Here is a 17,255-nt window from a genome sequence, read left to right as displayed (position 1 = left end):
GGTGACTGCTATATATTGGGAAATGACAAGCGACAACGGAATAATAATAATAATAAAAAAAAAAAACCGTATTAAGACGGTCGCGGCGGAAACGAGCGATATGAAGGGCGAGGGGACGGCAGTCACCGCAAGGACTCTCGCGGGGCCAGAACACCGCCACCGCCGCCGCCGCGGACAGCTAAGCCACGATTTTCGGATTTCGCCATGTATATAATATTATATAGTATACGCGTACGTATTATATTATATTATTATTATATACTCCACCGCAGCTCGGACGAGTTGCACGATGTGCCCGGCGTAAAAGGAAAAAAAAAACAAATAAAACAGACACGCCTCGGAGATCTAATAGTTTTTTATCCCACGATTATTTTCTTCCTTTTTTTCCCCGTCCGCGTTCGTATACGCGCGTATATCATCGTGTCGTATAACTCTGTCCTCCTCGCGCCCGCCCACCGTTGCTACCGTTTCGTAAGATAATCATAGCAATAATAATAATAATAATAATAATATCGTATATATATATATATATATACCTACTCTATACCTACATCGCCGCCGTCCGCCTCCTGTGCGCTGCAGCCCGCGCTCTATACGCTCGGGGAAAGGTCAAATTACTCATATATACGCGAGCGGTATTATTATTATTATTATATTGTCATGAGTATTGTGGTGTGCGTGCGCGTATACGCTCCACATTATTATATTATATAGAACACGATATACCTACGGGATTTTTATTTTTATTATTAATTGTGCAATATACAAACGATCGTTGTCGTTGCCCAGAAGCGTAGTAAATGCCTACGTCGCGCGCGCAGACGACCGAAATTCGATTACCCTCGTTCGCGGCGCTGCTATATCATAATAAGTAGTTAGAGAGAGAGAGAGAGAGAGAGAGAATAGCTAGGTCATATTTTATACGATAGCTATATTTCATTAATCAGTGGCGTGTCTAGAATTTTATTTTATTTTTTTTTTTATGAGAGGTGTCACATATTTTTATTATATATAATATATAATTTATTAAACCAAACGAACTCAAAATGCAGTTATAATACGCAACACGATGGTAGATGATACACGAACATTTATTGTTCAAAAGCGCTTTAATAATATATCATAATAATGATAACTAGTGATGTAAATTTTATCGTTTTATTTTGGCGTGCAAGATTCGCGGTGCTTACTAGTCTACTTATATAATATATTGTATCGTGAGTATATCGTATTGGCATTCGAGATAAATGATTATGTACAATAATTAGTATTCCAGCGGCGTCATTTCAACTTTTTGAAAGGTATGCTAACAACAAAGCAGGCCAAAAAAATTTCAAGCAGGGCAATATATTATAATATACTGTAGTTATTACAAAAAAAATGTTCTCGCAAGGCTCAAAAATTGAATTCTTCATCAATATAATGATTTAATATAATATCATTATTGTATAATATATATCTAATAATCCCAGGTTAATACCTATCTACATTATTTTATTTTTAATTTAATTATTTATGTTTTATAGACAGTATGAAAAATAAAACAAACATTATTCTGTATGAAGAAAGTCAGCATTTGTATAGTCAAATACAAGGATCGGCAACCTTTTTACCTACACATGCCATAATTTTTTTCAATTTTTCATTGAGGGCACATACAAAATTAAAATATTAAAGAATATAATTTATTATATATATATATATATTATAATATATACAATCAGATTACGTTCTCGCTCATATATTATCTCATGAGATGTGCACATTATTGTTATATAATAGTCATAATTAAGTTTTATTTATATCAATTTAAGATATAAAAATCATGAAATATAATTGGAGGGCCGCGGGCCGCAGGTTGCCGGTGCCTGGTCAAATACATTAAATATGTCAAAATAGTGTTCATTAACACCTACTACAACTTATGGCCAAAGATGTCGGATTCAGTGCGTAGTTAGACACTTTTTTCTGGGTAGGCCCGATATTTTGATGTAAGGATTACCAATGAATATTTTTATAAAATAAAAAAGTATCAGAATACCGTATGTTAATCATTTATTATAGGCATATTACATGGATTTATTTTATATTTTAAAACTAATAGTATAAAATAAAATTAATAAAAAAGATATAGCTTTATTACAATATTTTTAAATTGAAAATTCCAATTTTCTTTTTTTCGTTGATGCAAACTCGTCAATTACAGTAGATGGATTTTCCATGAATTTTCCACCTATTTCTCTCTCAATAGACAGCAAAGTTAAATTATTTAGTCTGCTACTTGTCATCGTTGACCTCAGATAAGTTTTTACTCTTTTCATCGTCGAAAAACTCCTTTCTGCTGAGGCACTAGATATTGGAACTACCAAAACATTTTCAATGATTTTTGTTAATTCTTCAAATCCAATTTTGTATTTTTTTACTTCTTGGTATAATTCAAAAAGATCAGATATGGATAAAAAATAAGTTTTTTCCCAGTTGACATTGGCATTTTAATTTGGTAATAAATTCATTTGATCGATAAAATGGAAATGTTTCAACATAACGACAAATTATTTCACTGTCTAAAAATGTTGATGAATTTCGTCGGTTCATTTCAAAATATATTACGTCTAAAATATTAAAAAATATTCTTTTTTGTTCTGTTTTCATATCATCAAATGAATAAGCCATTCTTTTACCAGTGGTAATAGTTACGTAATAATCGGTTAGAGTATACTTGAATTTTGTCGTGTTCTATTTGATGATGACAAATTATCACTAATCGGCATAGGTATTTTAGAATTTTGAGCAATAACCAATGATTGCTCATATAGTTCAAAAAACTTCTCATCAGTACATAACTCTAATATTTGTTGCTTTGTTGCATTAATTAATAATAATAATAACGTTTTATATCAAGAGTAGTTGATTGCAAGTTAATTGATAAGAAATTAATGATATTTAATATTTCGTTTAAACACACAATTATTATGACAACTTCAAACTTAGCGAACTGTATGGCCAAACCCTTTGCTTCTGCAGTTTCTTGTTTTTTAGTACTTTCTCTAAATGCATTAAGAACTTTTAAAATATCAAAAAAATGATTATTAAAAAATGTAATAACCTTGTGTTTTGAAACCCACCTTGTTTCACAATATTGTGGTACTTTATACTTGGTTTCTTGTAAAAAAGCATGACGGAGAATTGTAGATACCGATTGGAGTGCATAAATGGCTTCTAATAAACCAAGTATTTCATCTACCTCTTAAATATTTTTCGTTACATCAACTAGAACTAGGTTTAACAATGACAATGAATATATGGACACGGATTTTGTGCTTATTCCCTTATTTTTGTTTGAACACTAGAAAAAGCTCCGGACATTACTGACGCACCATCGTCACCATTGACTTACACAATTTGAAATATCCAAACCAAGATTATTTAAAAAAAATATTAAGCCATCACACAGTGCTTGAGCATTTAGTTCGTCGTACAGTCGGATGCTTGAGACCGACTGTATATTAAAAAAGAATAATTTTTGCCAAGCGCAAAAAAATATAGTCAGGCCAAATTGGATCTTGATAAATTTTAGGTACGCATAAGCATACCCTGTGATACCCCAAATGACGCCCCTGTAGTATTCCTATGTGTATATCTATGTAGATTTTTTAATTAAATAAACGGTTCAATTTATTTTAAAAATATTTAGATTTTAGACATTACGAAATACTACTATAGTTTATACGAGTAGATTTACAAGTGTTACTTATTTATTGCACTATATAATATGCTATTCTACGTGATGATGAAAAGCGTTTAACCATGGTTATAAGTTAATACGTGATAAATAATTATTAATAGTTATCAATAATTTCGATTTATTATAATATATGCGTATTACATTCTGTAGTGGAGAAAAAAACAAATGACGCGTACTATCGTATAAAATTTGATGTGTCGTATCCCCGTAACGACCCGCGGGCCGACGAATATAATACATTATAGGCCCTGTTTTTCATTTCAATTGCTTTCTACACCACTGAAGCGACGGATTTCGAATATACGCACCGAAGGGATATACCGCCATTGCTCGAACTACGCACATTATTATACATGTAGTGCTTAAATTTAAATAATTATTTTATAAATCATTATACGCAGCGCGCGATATTTAAATAAATAAAAAACCGAGTGCACTACAGGTGTGAACGCCGAACGGTTCGCGGGACAGCGGATACGCCGTCTAACGCCGGAGCTGCGACAGAATTTAAATTCGTGTTGATTGATTTTTTTTTTTTTTTCTATAATATATGGTTAAATTTCTGTCGGCACGATAAAGTTTTAATTTAAATAATACTTAAAATCGCGTGGCTCGAATAATTTATTCGAAATCAATGCTTGCAATGTTTTAGTGCACGCTTATATATATATATATAATGCCGATACACTGCGCGGGGTGACGACGCGCAAATTGAACGCAGTGTTGGGTATATATATATATATATACGTAATATTATATAATATGGGCGTAAAGTGTCATTATAAAATCAATTTGGCTGTAACGCGCGGGAATTATGTAAAACTGCTTCGTACATTATACGGTTAAATTCCGAACGTGTCTGGCGACGTTCATCAAAATGCGAAACGCGTTTTTATGTTTCCGGTCCGAAAGTTCTGCAGATGGTCCTCCGGAGCGACGGACGGCCACGGGGCACCGCGCGTGCTGCGTATACCCGTCGAACACTCAATAAAATAATATATTGTGTACACCGGAGTTCCGTGTATTAGATCTAATTCAGCAGAGCCAATGTATGCGGAATGAAAATAATTGTGAAAACAAGTTAACGGGTTAACATATACACAACAGCACGCGAGCTTTTTTCCGTGATATGTGTCGGGAAAAAACATTTTATTCGATTTCCAATCACATGTGGGTGTTTATGAAATTTTGATTTGTTCACGGGGGGGGGGGGGGGGATTTATTATAATTGAGAATAACACTATGTCGCCACAAATCCACTAACGACGCACTGTATTTGGAATTCAATTTTTCACAAAGTATTAAAAAAAATAGACAAGTGGGTAACCGTTTTGACATACAGTATATTAGGTTCTCGAGTGGTTTAGTAGGTCACCGTAATGGATGTGTTCAATTTGAATTCAATGACGAATCATCGCATCATGCTGAAAACCAGTCTAAGCCGAAGACGGTCTGTCAGCTTATATATTATTAAATATGTTTTATTATATATTTTTTTTTATTAACTTCTATGGAGTAATTTATTTTACTATTAGCAATACGGTTTAAATAGTTTGAAATTAATTGATATATTTTAAAAATGTAATTGCGTATTGTAAGATGTAACAATCTACGTAAAAATCCATTATCGGGTTGGTTCAAAATGCTTTGTTCTTTTTCCATTTCTCGTGGTCTTTAGCAACCATCTTTAATCCAGCGTAAATCTCTAGCCTTCTATTTTTTTTATTTTTTTTTAATGAAGATATTTAATTCAATTTTTAATTTCGGAACATCACCAGAGTTACATTCATCAATATCTTGAATAATATCAATTACATATTTCAAGTCATTTTCTGGATGTAATTCTTCAAATTATTCTCTTCGGTGTTCTACTTCATTTTTTGGGCCTAAGCTTTAGACAATAATAATTATTATTATCCGCCTTATAATCTTATTTTACTTTTTCCGCTAGGATTATTTTTTTGTATTTCGTGGAAGAAAATTTACATCCTGAAATCTTATTGAGGAGTTGTTTTACTTAGGAAATAGTTTTTACCCTACCAAAGTCCATTGGTTTAATTTTTTAAGTGATAATAATGATGATGTAGTTTCTTGTCGCTTTCCTCGTCGCAATACAATCACCAGTGATACTACTTCCATTTATTTTTTCGAATGCTATCAGGTGTGTTTATGTTGTCTTTTGCCTGTTGTCCATAATGGTATCCTGCACATTTTAAGGACTGTAGCCTCCTTACAAGCCCCTTTTAGTCACCTGTTACGGCGGGTTAGAAATTATTCTATAAATTAATTCGAAAACTTTCGTGAATTTAACTTGAATTCAATTTGTTAAAATCCTATTATAAAACGCTAATAGAAAGTATTATATTAAATTCATGTTTAACTATTTTTTTTTCAAATTTCACTACTTGCAAGTTATAAAGAACATAATTTAATATTTTTAATATTTATTTGATATGGGTATATTGTTTCACGTGAAACAAGAATATATGTATTATATATGTAAGATATTATGACCAGTATTGAATATGATTATATTTTGTTGCAAAATGAACAAGCAATTGTGTTAAAACCAATAAACTAAATGCATGGTAAAAATATAAAATGTATTAAAAGAAAATTATTAAAAGTGAATACTAAAAGTCTTTTGGATTTTTAATGTTTATACTTTCCAACTTTTTTTTTTTATTACTAAAACGGGATTATAGTGTAATAGTATAACTTGATGATGCATGATATATAACGTTGAAATAATAACATCGTGATACGACAAACAATATAATTTGGTCTGTCACAGACTCACAGTTAAATAAGACAATAACTCACGGTTTTAGCAGTTTATTTCGATTCGATCCCTTATTTCATGATACTAAATAAGAAAAGCGTGTAAAACTGTATCATACTATCATGGATTCGAACATTGAAAAAAAAATGAAATTATAATCTATCGAGTGTTTTGCACATCCTATTCATCGTTATTGACCCTCGTCAAACCAGGAAACGATCAAGTCCGGAACGTGGTTTTGTCGCACATATACGAGGTTTATACCTATACAGACACCTTGGTTCGGATGAAGTCGCTGTACAATAATTATTTACAGATCATGCACGTGACTATGGGCGTGTCTTCAATATAAATATTTTAATTCCCATTTTCTTATCGTCAGACCGATCACGTCGAAATTATGTTTGTATAACATTACAGATTATTATTTTTCTCTCGCATACACAAAAATTATATAAATTTAAGTGAAAAAATATAATCGAAATTTAAAATTGATGTAATATAATGTAAAAACTTTAAATAACTATTAACAGTAATTAAGACTGTAACTAATGGCCCTTGCTGTCGAGTTGAATTAAAGATCAATAAAAAGTATACCTATACATATTATAATTATATAAGTCGTAGGTATCATATTAATATATTATTGTTATAAAGTTACCTTGTAGTATAATATAGTATAATACTCTGCCTCGTCAACGCGGGTTCTATAAAGTCGATTTGACTGTGCTATCATATGTCGCGATTTACATTAAACTTTAAAGTGTTATGGTCTTCTGTACACATAATTGTGCCGTGTGTGCGTGTGAATGTCGAACTATAGTAAAAAATGTGTTTTGAGTTATATGTTATACTGACTGGCTCAAATTTAAATACGTTCCGATAAAAAAAAATCATTTGTAATCATTAAAATAATAATATATAATGTTAACTATCGGGTACATCTTACAAAATGTATATTTATACAATGAAAAAAAAATTGAACACTTCCTAGGAAAAAACACGCAACATTGAAACCCATAGTAAATGGTTCGTTAGGTTTTATTTTTCGCTAAGTCAAACTATTAATATAATATTATATAACTTATGATACACGCGAACGGAGCTCGCACTCTATAATATTAATAAACGGTCATGCGAATATCACGCAAAGTATTCAGTGTGACAGAAATATAATGTACTATACGTTCAACGCGGCGTCGTACGCCGAGAAAATACGTTAGAAATAACCTAAAACGGAAAAAACGACAAATAATAATAACATGCCATTAACAGAACGTTCGAAAAGCATGCATTTTGGATATATCTAAAAGTTAGAATGTTTTCAACATAAATAATGTGCGTATTTTTAGATTATAATATATAGTCCGTTTTTGTTCTCATTCTCGAAGACTATGATGTGAGCCAAGTGTAATTGTTTATATTAAAAGTCACTAAGACAACCGCATAGTATAAGTACATAACGCGCATTGACGCTGAGCGCTTTAACACATAGTAGGTACATACATGTTATGTACTATACTATATTATTATAAACGTAAAATTAAAATTAAACTCGTTAAGCCGAGTTGAACTTTTGAATTATTTAATTTAAAGCCAAACGCGAAGGTGAGTCAAAAGACTCATAAAATGTCTTCAGTTATATATAATTATAATCACTATTATACACGTATACAGTATTATTATACATATATATAATATGTACGAGGGTCTGACATAAAAACAAATTATTATTACTCAGCACGTAAATGTGACATTTCAAATAAATGAGTGGAACATTAAGTTTCGGTATATATATGTGCTGACTACATTTTTCAATAGTACTGTCACCTTCATTGTTAGAGTGTCATTGAAAAATCCTTACGGATAAGGGAATTCACTTATAGCCCTGGTTAGCGTAGGTATATATGCATCGCCTATAAAAAATTTAAGTACACGCCGACCGTTTAAGATAATAATATACATTTTCAGACGGCCGTTACACGTATAATAATAATTATAATATTAAAATCATTTATCACGCGAACACACGCCGTAATTTTATTATTATACATTGTACGTGGTATCATCGTACTTATTATATAAATTATAAATATAGTTTGCTTTTAAATAATATATTATTCCCAATTAATTCGTGTAACGTTAGAATATATTATGGTACCATCATATTGTATAAAATATAAAATGGTACTTAAAACATACTCGAATGATATTTTTTACATAATATTACACTATATATAGCTAGGTAATATTTTGAGGAACTATGATAATTATTATTAAAACATATTATATATTTAAAACTAACAAATTGTTTCGTGCACCATAAATCATAATATTATATATTATTTTATATTTCACGTTGTACTGCTACGTTAATAAATCTAAGAGTTTTGTATTGTTATCAAAATTAAAATAATTAATTTCAAAATACGACGACGTCATCAATTTGTCTGTTACCTATATAATATAACACGACAATGGTTCGTGTAAACAGATCGATTACAGTATATATATATAGGAACCTAACCTATTTGGCGAGCGTTTAACAAAGGCTATTGTTGGCAACTTTAAAATTCATTTTAGGGTCTAGGTACTAGTGTTATTGAAAACTCACAGTGCAATAATTTATATTATAGATCAACAGAAAACATTATGCATTTTATTATAATACAGTATGTATCTATATAAAGAATTTTTTCTGTGTTCAGCTAAATATATTATATATCGGTGATATCGATTTGTTGTTTTTACTGTGCATTATTATACGTGTTATAACTACTACTGTAAGTGAAAACTACGTGTTCTCGACAACATTCAACTCGTACGTTGTAACTCAATGGTTACCGAAACAATTGACAAATAACTGCAGTGTCCCGCGTAAATCTGCAAATATCAAACGACTGCAGCAACGGGATCCGACCAGTGTGATCTAAAAAATGTTAATTAATATTAGGACGCGTTTTCGGGACCAGAGCGTGGCACGACGATGCGAATATATTTCTTTAAAAATCATATTATGGTGATATGTCAATATTTAACGATAATAAATTATATTTTTCGTACGCATTGTTGTCGAATCGCAGTCCGTAACTTTTTAAACAGCATAACTCATTACTCATTCCGGATGTAATAGTTTTTATTTTGACGAGGACTAGGATAGCTACAAGTATGGTGACTTGAAAATCGATAAACGTGTTTGATTTTGATACTCACGTTGATAATATTAATGTATAACGATGAGCGGGAGAGTCACGCCAATACCAAAATAATATTATATATATACTAGGTGTATAGTAGGTATAATAGGTATATAGGTACCTCAAGGCTTAAAGTGGAAACAATTTCCAGGGGGGGGACTTATGTCTCCATATAGTTATAAGCATTTCATAAATCATTTTATGTTTTGTGTCTAATGCATATAGTATAATATGTAAAGTGATTGTGTAACATACTCATCCCACTTTTATATCCTTGAATGATGTTTAAATTTGTAATTTATTACCTGAAAAATTTAAATTACAAATAATACTACATTTTTAAAGATAACTAATGTTTTATACAAATTTAATTTAATATTTTGAAAGAGAACATTTTTTTCTCGTAATATTAAGTTTTAAGTATTGGTTGTCTTTTGAACACCCGGCCAAAAAATATTTAAATCATAAAAATTTAGTGAAATATATGAAACTCAATTTTACATTATTTCATAAAGAGCTATAAAAAAAACAACCATAAATATTTAATTAGGAACATAAAATGTATTTTCGTTAAAAATGTTTTCTTTAATTTTAAATAACATGAATTCATAAAAAATAAAAATCAAGATTTAATCTCAACGGAATTTTGAGTTATATTGACTGTTTGATTGTAATTGAAGCGTTCTGGCATACCTTACGATTTTACGAATAATTTGTTTTAAAGGAGACGCTTTTTAACTAACATTAGATGTAGTGGGACTGAGTCCCCTTGCACTCTCTCATTTTAACCCCTGAAGTATATATTATACTCATATAGCTCATACATAGGTTAAGTAATGAACGAGTACACATAGTTATAGGTTAGGTCAGGTTAGGCGCATCAAAACTATAGATATCTTAATGATGATTGTTATTCATTAGCTATGCAACCAACTACGCTCGTATAATTAATCTATAATATATATATTATTTGTGATCTTTCGACTAAAATTCTTCTTTATAAACAAAATATTATAGCATTGCAGTTGACTCTATACAACGAATTACTTGACTCTTTACTGCGAGATACTGACGAATGTCATAGAATTTATAAACTTAACAATCAAAGAATAATGACGAAAATAAAAATATTGTATTACATAATATTATAATATTATATTATACCTGCAGCTGACATTATTACGTGAACAAGGAAAGCTTATTGAAATGACGTAAACAAATTCGAATTCAGAGCAATCCAATAAACCATCTCAATCGGTTCAATACCGATTGTTTGACTTTTAGTTCTTTTCAATAAAAATATTTCCAACAATTAGACGTTTATTTTATGAATGGATTTCGTGGTGACTGATACATACGATATATTATATTATAATTTTCGCATTAAATCACGTCATATTGTATATATATATATATATAGAGAGAGAGAGAGAAAGAGAGAGAGATTTCACGTAGACGTGGAAATGCCGTATAGATTGTCAAGACGTATGTGAACCTAAATAATGTCCAAGAGTTTGTGGTTTGCGTACCTATGTCAAACACCGTGGGATGCGGATCGCTCTCGTTAAAGTTTCAGACAATAGAATTGAAAACGAAATGACGTCTCGTACCTACGTAATATAATTTAATGTAATCAGCCGAAAAAGTTCTCTAAACAGTCACATCGTACGGTGTGATATGTTTTCATATTTTATGTTTTATATACAAATATTTAAGTATCGTACCTATAAGTACATGTATTTTATTGGTTAGCAGAATATTTAAGATATTGAAACGGTGAATTTTACTCAATTAAGACTTATAATAGACCATTGAGTATATGAGAAATAAAATTTACTATTTTTTAAAAGTTTTGGTAAACATTTTATTTTTATTTATTCGGAAGTGATATACAATTACTATTTACCCCTCCGCTACAAATCATAAGCAGAAAGGTTTTAAATAATATGTCTTACAATATGTCGGTTGTATGACCCTCTCATAGTATAAAGTTGAAATAATGTAATTTTTAAATGTAGGCAAAGAGGAGGTGCTTCTGTTAAACGATTTCCCCGATCGTTCCTATCAAGCTGTCTATGTAGCTTCATCACTGTTTAAATAAATTATTATACCAAATTTACTTATAATGCCACGTGTATAACAATAAATATAATGCATAATTTGTTCAACGAGAAAAAATAAAATAAAAAAATTTCGATCATAATATTCCTAAAATATTAAATTATGATAATATATAATAATTAATCATACCCGTTTTCCACGAGAAATCACATATATTTTAGTAAACCATTAGCAAATAACGTAAGACAACAGCAGTGAACTAAAAAGTAGAGAAGTTCATGATTTGTATTAAATATTTTTTTTAGTCTTATAAAAATAATATGTCTGAACGTCGTCGACACAGTATGACATAAAAAAAATAAAAAAAAGTGATGGCGGTCACTCGCGAGTCCTGCAGACCACCGCGGAGATCGTGAGGGGTTTCGCCATCGATCCCTCTTATTATTATATTATTACGTATTATCATACGGCGTTTACCGCGTATTAAGTCCCGTTTCAATCATCGCCGCAACGTAATATCGTACACCGCGACGACGTACGGCGCTCGGTTAGATGTGTACACCATCATCATAATATATAATATTATTACGTATATAATATGTAGTCGTGTTATTTTCGCGTGTACGATATAATTCTGTTTCGTATACACATCGTGATATACAGATATATAGACGTAATGCGTATTTACAGAACCCCCTGAGCGCGTAGCCGGGACCCCGACTGCACGTCATACAAAATTACCATCCCTTTGAAGCGCGCCGTGTGTCGCGGAGGATTAGACTAGCGACAGACGCCGCTCTCATTTAAAATAATCTCTTCGGCTGCAGCGACGGTGGTGGGACGCGAGTTTTTGATAAGTTGTACACGAGTACTACTGCTGCTGCTGCTGCTGCTGCTGCTGCGACTTATCTGATGAAATCTCAAAAATACACAGCCCTAATTCAATGGACCCGCGTAATTCTCTCCGCTTCTGTAGTGCGTGTATATACTTATATTAAATTATATTATATATATAATATAGGCATAATATAAAGCTGTAATACTGATATATTTGTGTGTGTGTGTGTATTTATATAGGGTTTCTCACTGGGGGTTTACAAGTCGATGACTGTTTTTATATTTTTGAAATTTATGAAATTTATTAATTTTCTAAATATATATCTACATATCAGGAGTGGTTATGTTTACGAGTTACACGAATAAATACAATGGTGCAAAATCAAAAATGCTATAAATACATTTTATATAATTTAATACATATATAGGGCATTTGGATCGATATAATATTATCATATAATCGGTATTACCTAATACCATTAATTATAGGTATTTTTAATTAAATAAAAAAAATAAAAAAATATTATCATCTATTATGCAATATTACAAATATGTAGCTGACATTGCGATTAATGATAATTAATCGTGACCGAAGTGATTAGGAAATATATCAATGATATAACCGATTAGTTATACGTAATATACGTACCTTAACTTTAAACATATTGTAATGATGTGATAATTGACCTGTTTGAAAAGTTTAATTTTGATAAGAGAGAAAAAGCTATAGTGTGTAAATTAATTTTAAAACTACTCATCGTTACTTCTCAAACCACGACCTTCGCCGGGAAATTATCTGATGCAAATAAATTTCGTAGTAAATATTGTACACAATATTATTGGAGTTGAAAATATGTTTCAATCTTTTTGTTGGTGATGATATCATTATTATTCATGCAACGCAATGCTTCATGTTCAGCGCGGGGCCGGTCTTAAAAAAATATATATGAAATTAAAAGATCACGGGGTAGATGATCACCGTCGGGAATATTTGGGCGCATAACCCTATATTTTCAGGCCGAATCCGCCCCCGGTTGGCGAGAGAAGACCGACTAGCGAGTAGACGAGGACGAAGCGATGAGACTTGAAGCAGTGACGCGCGCGCACATAAAAAAAAAAAGTCGTAACGTATAGTCGCTTGTGCGAGGGGACACGGCGCGGTGAGGGGGTCAACATCAACGACGTGGAAAACACTTCATACCGACTCCCCATAAGCGATACACACAAGGCTCATGTGTGTGTGTGTGTGTAAAACAGTCAGTATGGCAGCGACGGCATTCGCCTCCCACATGATAATAATATATGTCGTTCGTGGCGTAACGCCGACGACGTCGTTGCGGCGGTTGCGGTGGTGCATTTGGCGCGACGACGACGACGACACGACTGACGAAGGGGAAAGATGAATATCTTAGGCAACGCTCGCACTAATTAATCACTGTGTCATTCGCCTTTTACGTTTGTACGGGCTCGCGTACGCCGTTAGAACGTATTTGTGTGTGTGTATATAATATACAGACATAAGTGTAAATTATGGTGTGTACCGCATAATATATACGCGTGTATATGTGAGTCGGTGTGCTATACATATATATATATATATATAGAAGTTTGAAAACTCAACTTGGTCGGCGAGCTGAAGCACGGGTATTTGATTGTGTATATTATTATGTGCGCATGTGCCGAGTATACCTAGGTACATGCCGGGTAACTTTTGTTTAAATCGAACACGACAATAATGATTGTACGAGAATGACATTTCTACATACGGTTTTAGGTTTTTTTTTACGATCATATGATTTGTATGTGATGGTGGCGGATTAAATGAAAAACCAACGGACGAGGATATCATCGAGGTAAAAAATGTGTCACAAAAACGGTGTGATGAAGAATCAATAAAAAAAAAACTATTTTGGTTTAAACGTTTATTAAAGTTATATATTATAATATTACAGGTATATACACTGTGTATTGATGTATATAGACTTACACCGGTTCATGATGGTACACACTGCGAATTGTATCAATCGGTTATTATTTATATAATGACTATAATTGTCATATCGATTATAAATTGTAGTATAATCGTTTAATTGTTATGAAAATCAGGTGTTACAAATGGATATTATGGTTTAAGTTATAACAGTCAAGTGATACGGATCGCCGGTGAATTGATCGCGAATACAATAATCAGTCGCCAGGATAATTGATTGCCGGGCGAACTTTCTTAGTTTTTTAATTATTTTATTACCCTAGGTATATTTCCGAGTTTTATGTTTAAAATAGATTAGAATATTCAAGTATTCTTGTTGATTTATTTTTAAATAACGAACAGTTAATCCAATTTACAATGCGGTCAACAGATATAATAATATTTAGGTATACTATGAAAGGTACCATTAAATGATATACACTCGTGATCATTGATCTGGCGTGACAATAACTTCGATAAGCTTATACGGCCGTATGCTGGTGTGATATTGTATGTGTCGACTGTTTTTTTATTGTATAACAACGGAATTTGAAAAGAGTAAAAAAGGCAAAGATAAATTAATTTATAACGGTAATATGTATATATTTTTTAAGAATTTGAAACTGAACAAAAGTCTATATGAAAATGTGACCAGTATAAAAAAAATTAAGTGTAAAGGCCATATTCATTCTGACAATGATCAAATGGGCAAGACTCTATTCGCCCAAAAATGACTCTTCGCTTATTTAACTGTAATCGATTTTATATATCTTTTTTCAGGGAAATCACGTTTAGGACACTGCACTTTTACATTATTTGTTGAAACTTCCAAGTTTTAACTCGCTATACGAGTATCCTAATTAAGACCAGCAGGTGTAATAAAAGGTATATCTATAGTGTGACTACAGTATAAACTATAAAGTCATCAACCATGCTCTACTATTTGCTAATTATTAATTTAAGTATAAATCTATTTAAATTATGAATTTTAGAAATTTTGTGTACGCTGAATATAATATCACTTGCAAATACTCAAATTGTTTATGTTATACGTATTTCAAAGAGTGTCCTGTGGCGATACAGACTACTTTATAAAATGTGAACCAAAAAAAAAAAAAAAATTATAATATGAATAAATGCATTGTTAAAGGACAAAAGCGGGGTGATCATGCTTGGATAATCACTATGTACATAAATATAGACTTATGGTGCGTTTATTGAATAAGTCTATTGTCTATGTACCTATAAAGCTATATAATCTGCTGCAATCATATTATATAAACAGTTGAACGGCAATCGTATCCCAATAAAAGGAAATCGGCAGATATATATGTGCATATTATACTATATCATCATAGTGCCCGATCTACATACAAATAATTCCACAGAAATGAACGAGATTTGATATTTTAAACGTCCTTTACAACCTATTAGCCGAGTAACCATCGTGGTTCTGCAGAATCAAAAACTGCATTTAAATTTTTTCTCTCGGATGCCGTTTTTTCGAAATTTTCTTTCGAAATTCGTTTCGAAAACTTACGACCCCACCGCGAGTGACTCGACATATAATATTACTCGCACTGTATATAATATTATAATATAATATTATATATTTTACAGAACGCGGCTAGGACGTCGTTAATATACGAGCATATATATATATAATACGATATTAATATACGCGGCGGTGTTGTACGCGCAGTGAAGCGGTTTTCGACGTGCGGGCCTTGGTATATATACGTGTAGGTAGATAATATATTATATACCTATACATATTATTAATAATATATGTATATTGTATATATAAATGTGTGTGTGTGTGTGTATATTTTAATATTATGTATGTATAATACGCGGCGATGGCGGTGGCGGCGGCGGACTGATAAATTACCCGCCACCGCCGGCCGTCTCCGTAGTGCCTTTAAACACACCGATTTCCTCTCCTCCGGCACGCCACCGCAACCGTCACCGCTCGCTCCACGCAGTCGACGTCGCGTCGTCGTCTACCTCGTCCGTCGCGGTCTCCGCAGCTCGCGCGTAACGCTCGTCTTCGTCCCTGTCCCACTCACATCTCCACCCTCCCACCCACCCCGTCGACGTCGTCGTCAACCGCCCTTCACCGACACGACCGCCGCCTCCGCGCGCTTTGTGCGTATACCCGTATACAGAATATAATATATTATTATTATTATTATTATTATATATATTTCAGTCGGTCGTCGGTCGTGTGTACGTAACTGTGTATAATATTATATATACACGAGACGTATACGAGTAGTATGGCGGCGACGGGTTAGCGACGATCGACGATGGGCGGGTGGGTGTGGAGGGGGGAGAGCGGAGCGCTCGGCGTTGCCCGCGATGATTGATTAAGAGATGACGCGCCGCCGCCGCCGCCGCCGGAGACGGACTTTGTTCTGCCGTCTCGCCCCCGCGCGCGCATGACGCGAGAGACGACGCGCCCGAGACGTATATACGCGACTACGACCACGACGACGGTTCGAGTCACACACACACACACACATCGATGCTGCAGTGTATGTGTGTGTAGGTTTAAGCCATCTGAGCAGCTGTTTCCTGCACCGCCGCCGCGTCGGATGACACTGTATATACACATAATAAACGTATAATGTGTGTGTGTGTGTGTGTATGTGTGCATATAGT

The sequence above is a fragment of the Rhopalosiphum padi genome, chromosome 3 (assembly GCF_020882245.1).
Source record: "Rhopalosiphum padi isolate XX-2018 chromosome 3, ASM2088224v1, whole genome shotgun sequence".
NCBI classification, from domain to species: Eukaryota; Metazoa; Arthropoda; class Insecta; order Hemiptera; family Aphididae; genus Rhopalosiphum; species Rhopalosiphum padi.
The sequence above is the reverse complement of the archived record's forward strand: the minus strand, read 5'-3'. Positions refer to the sequence as shown.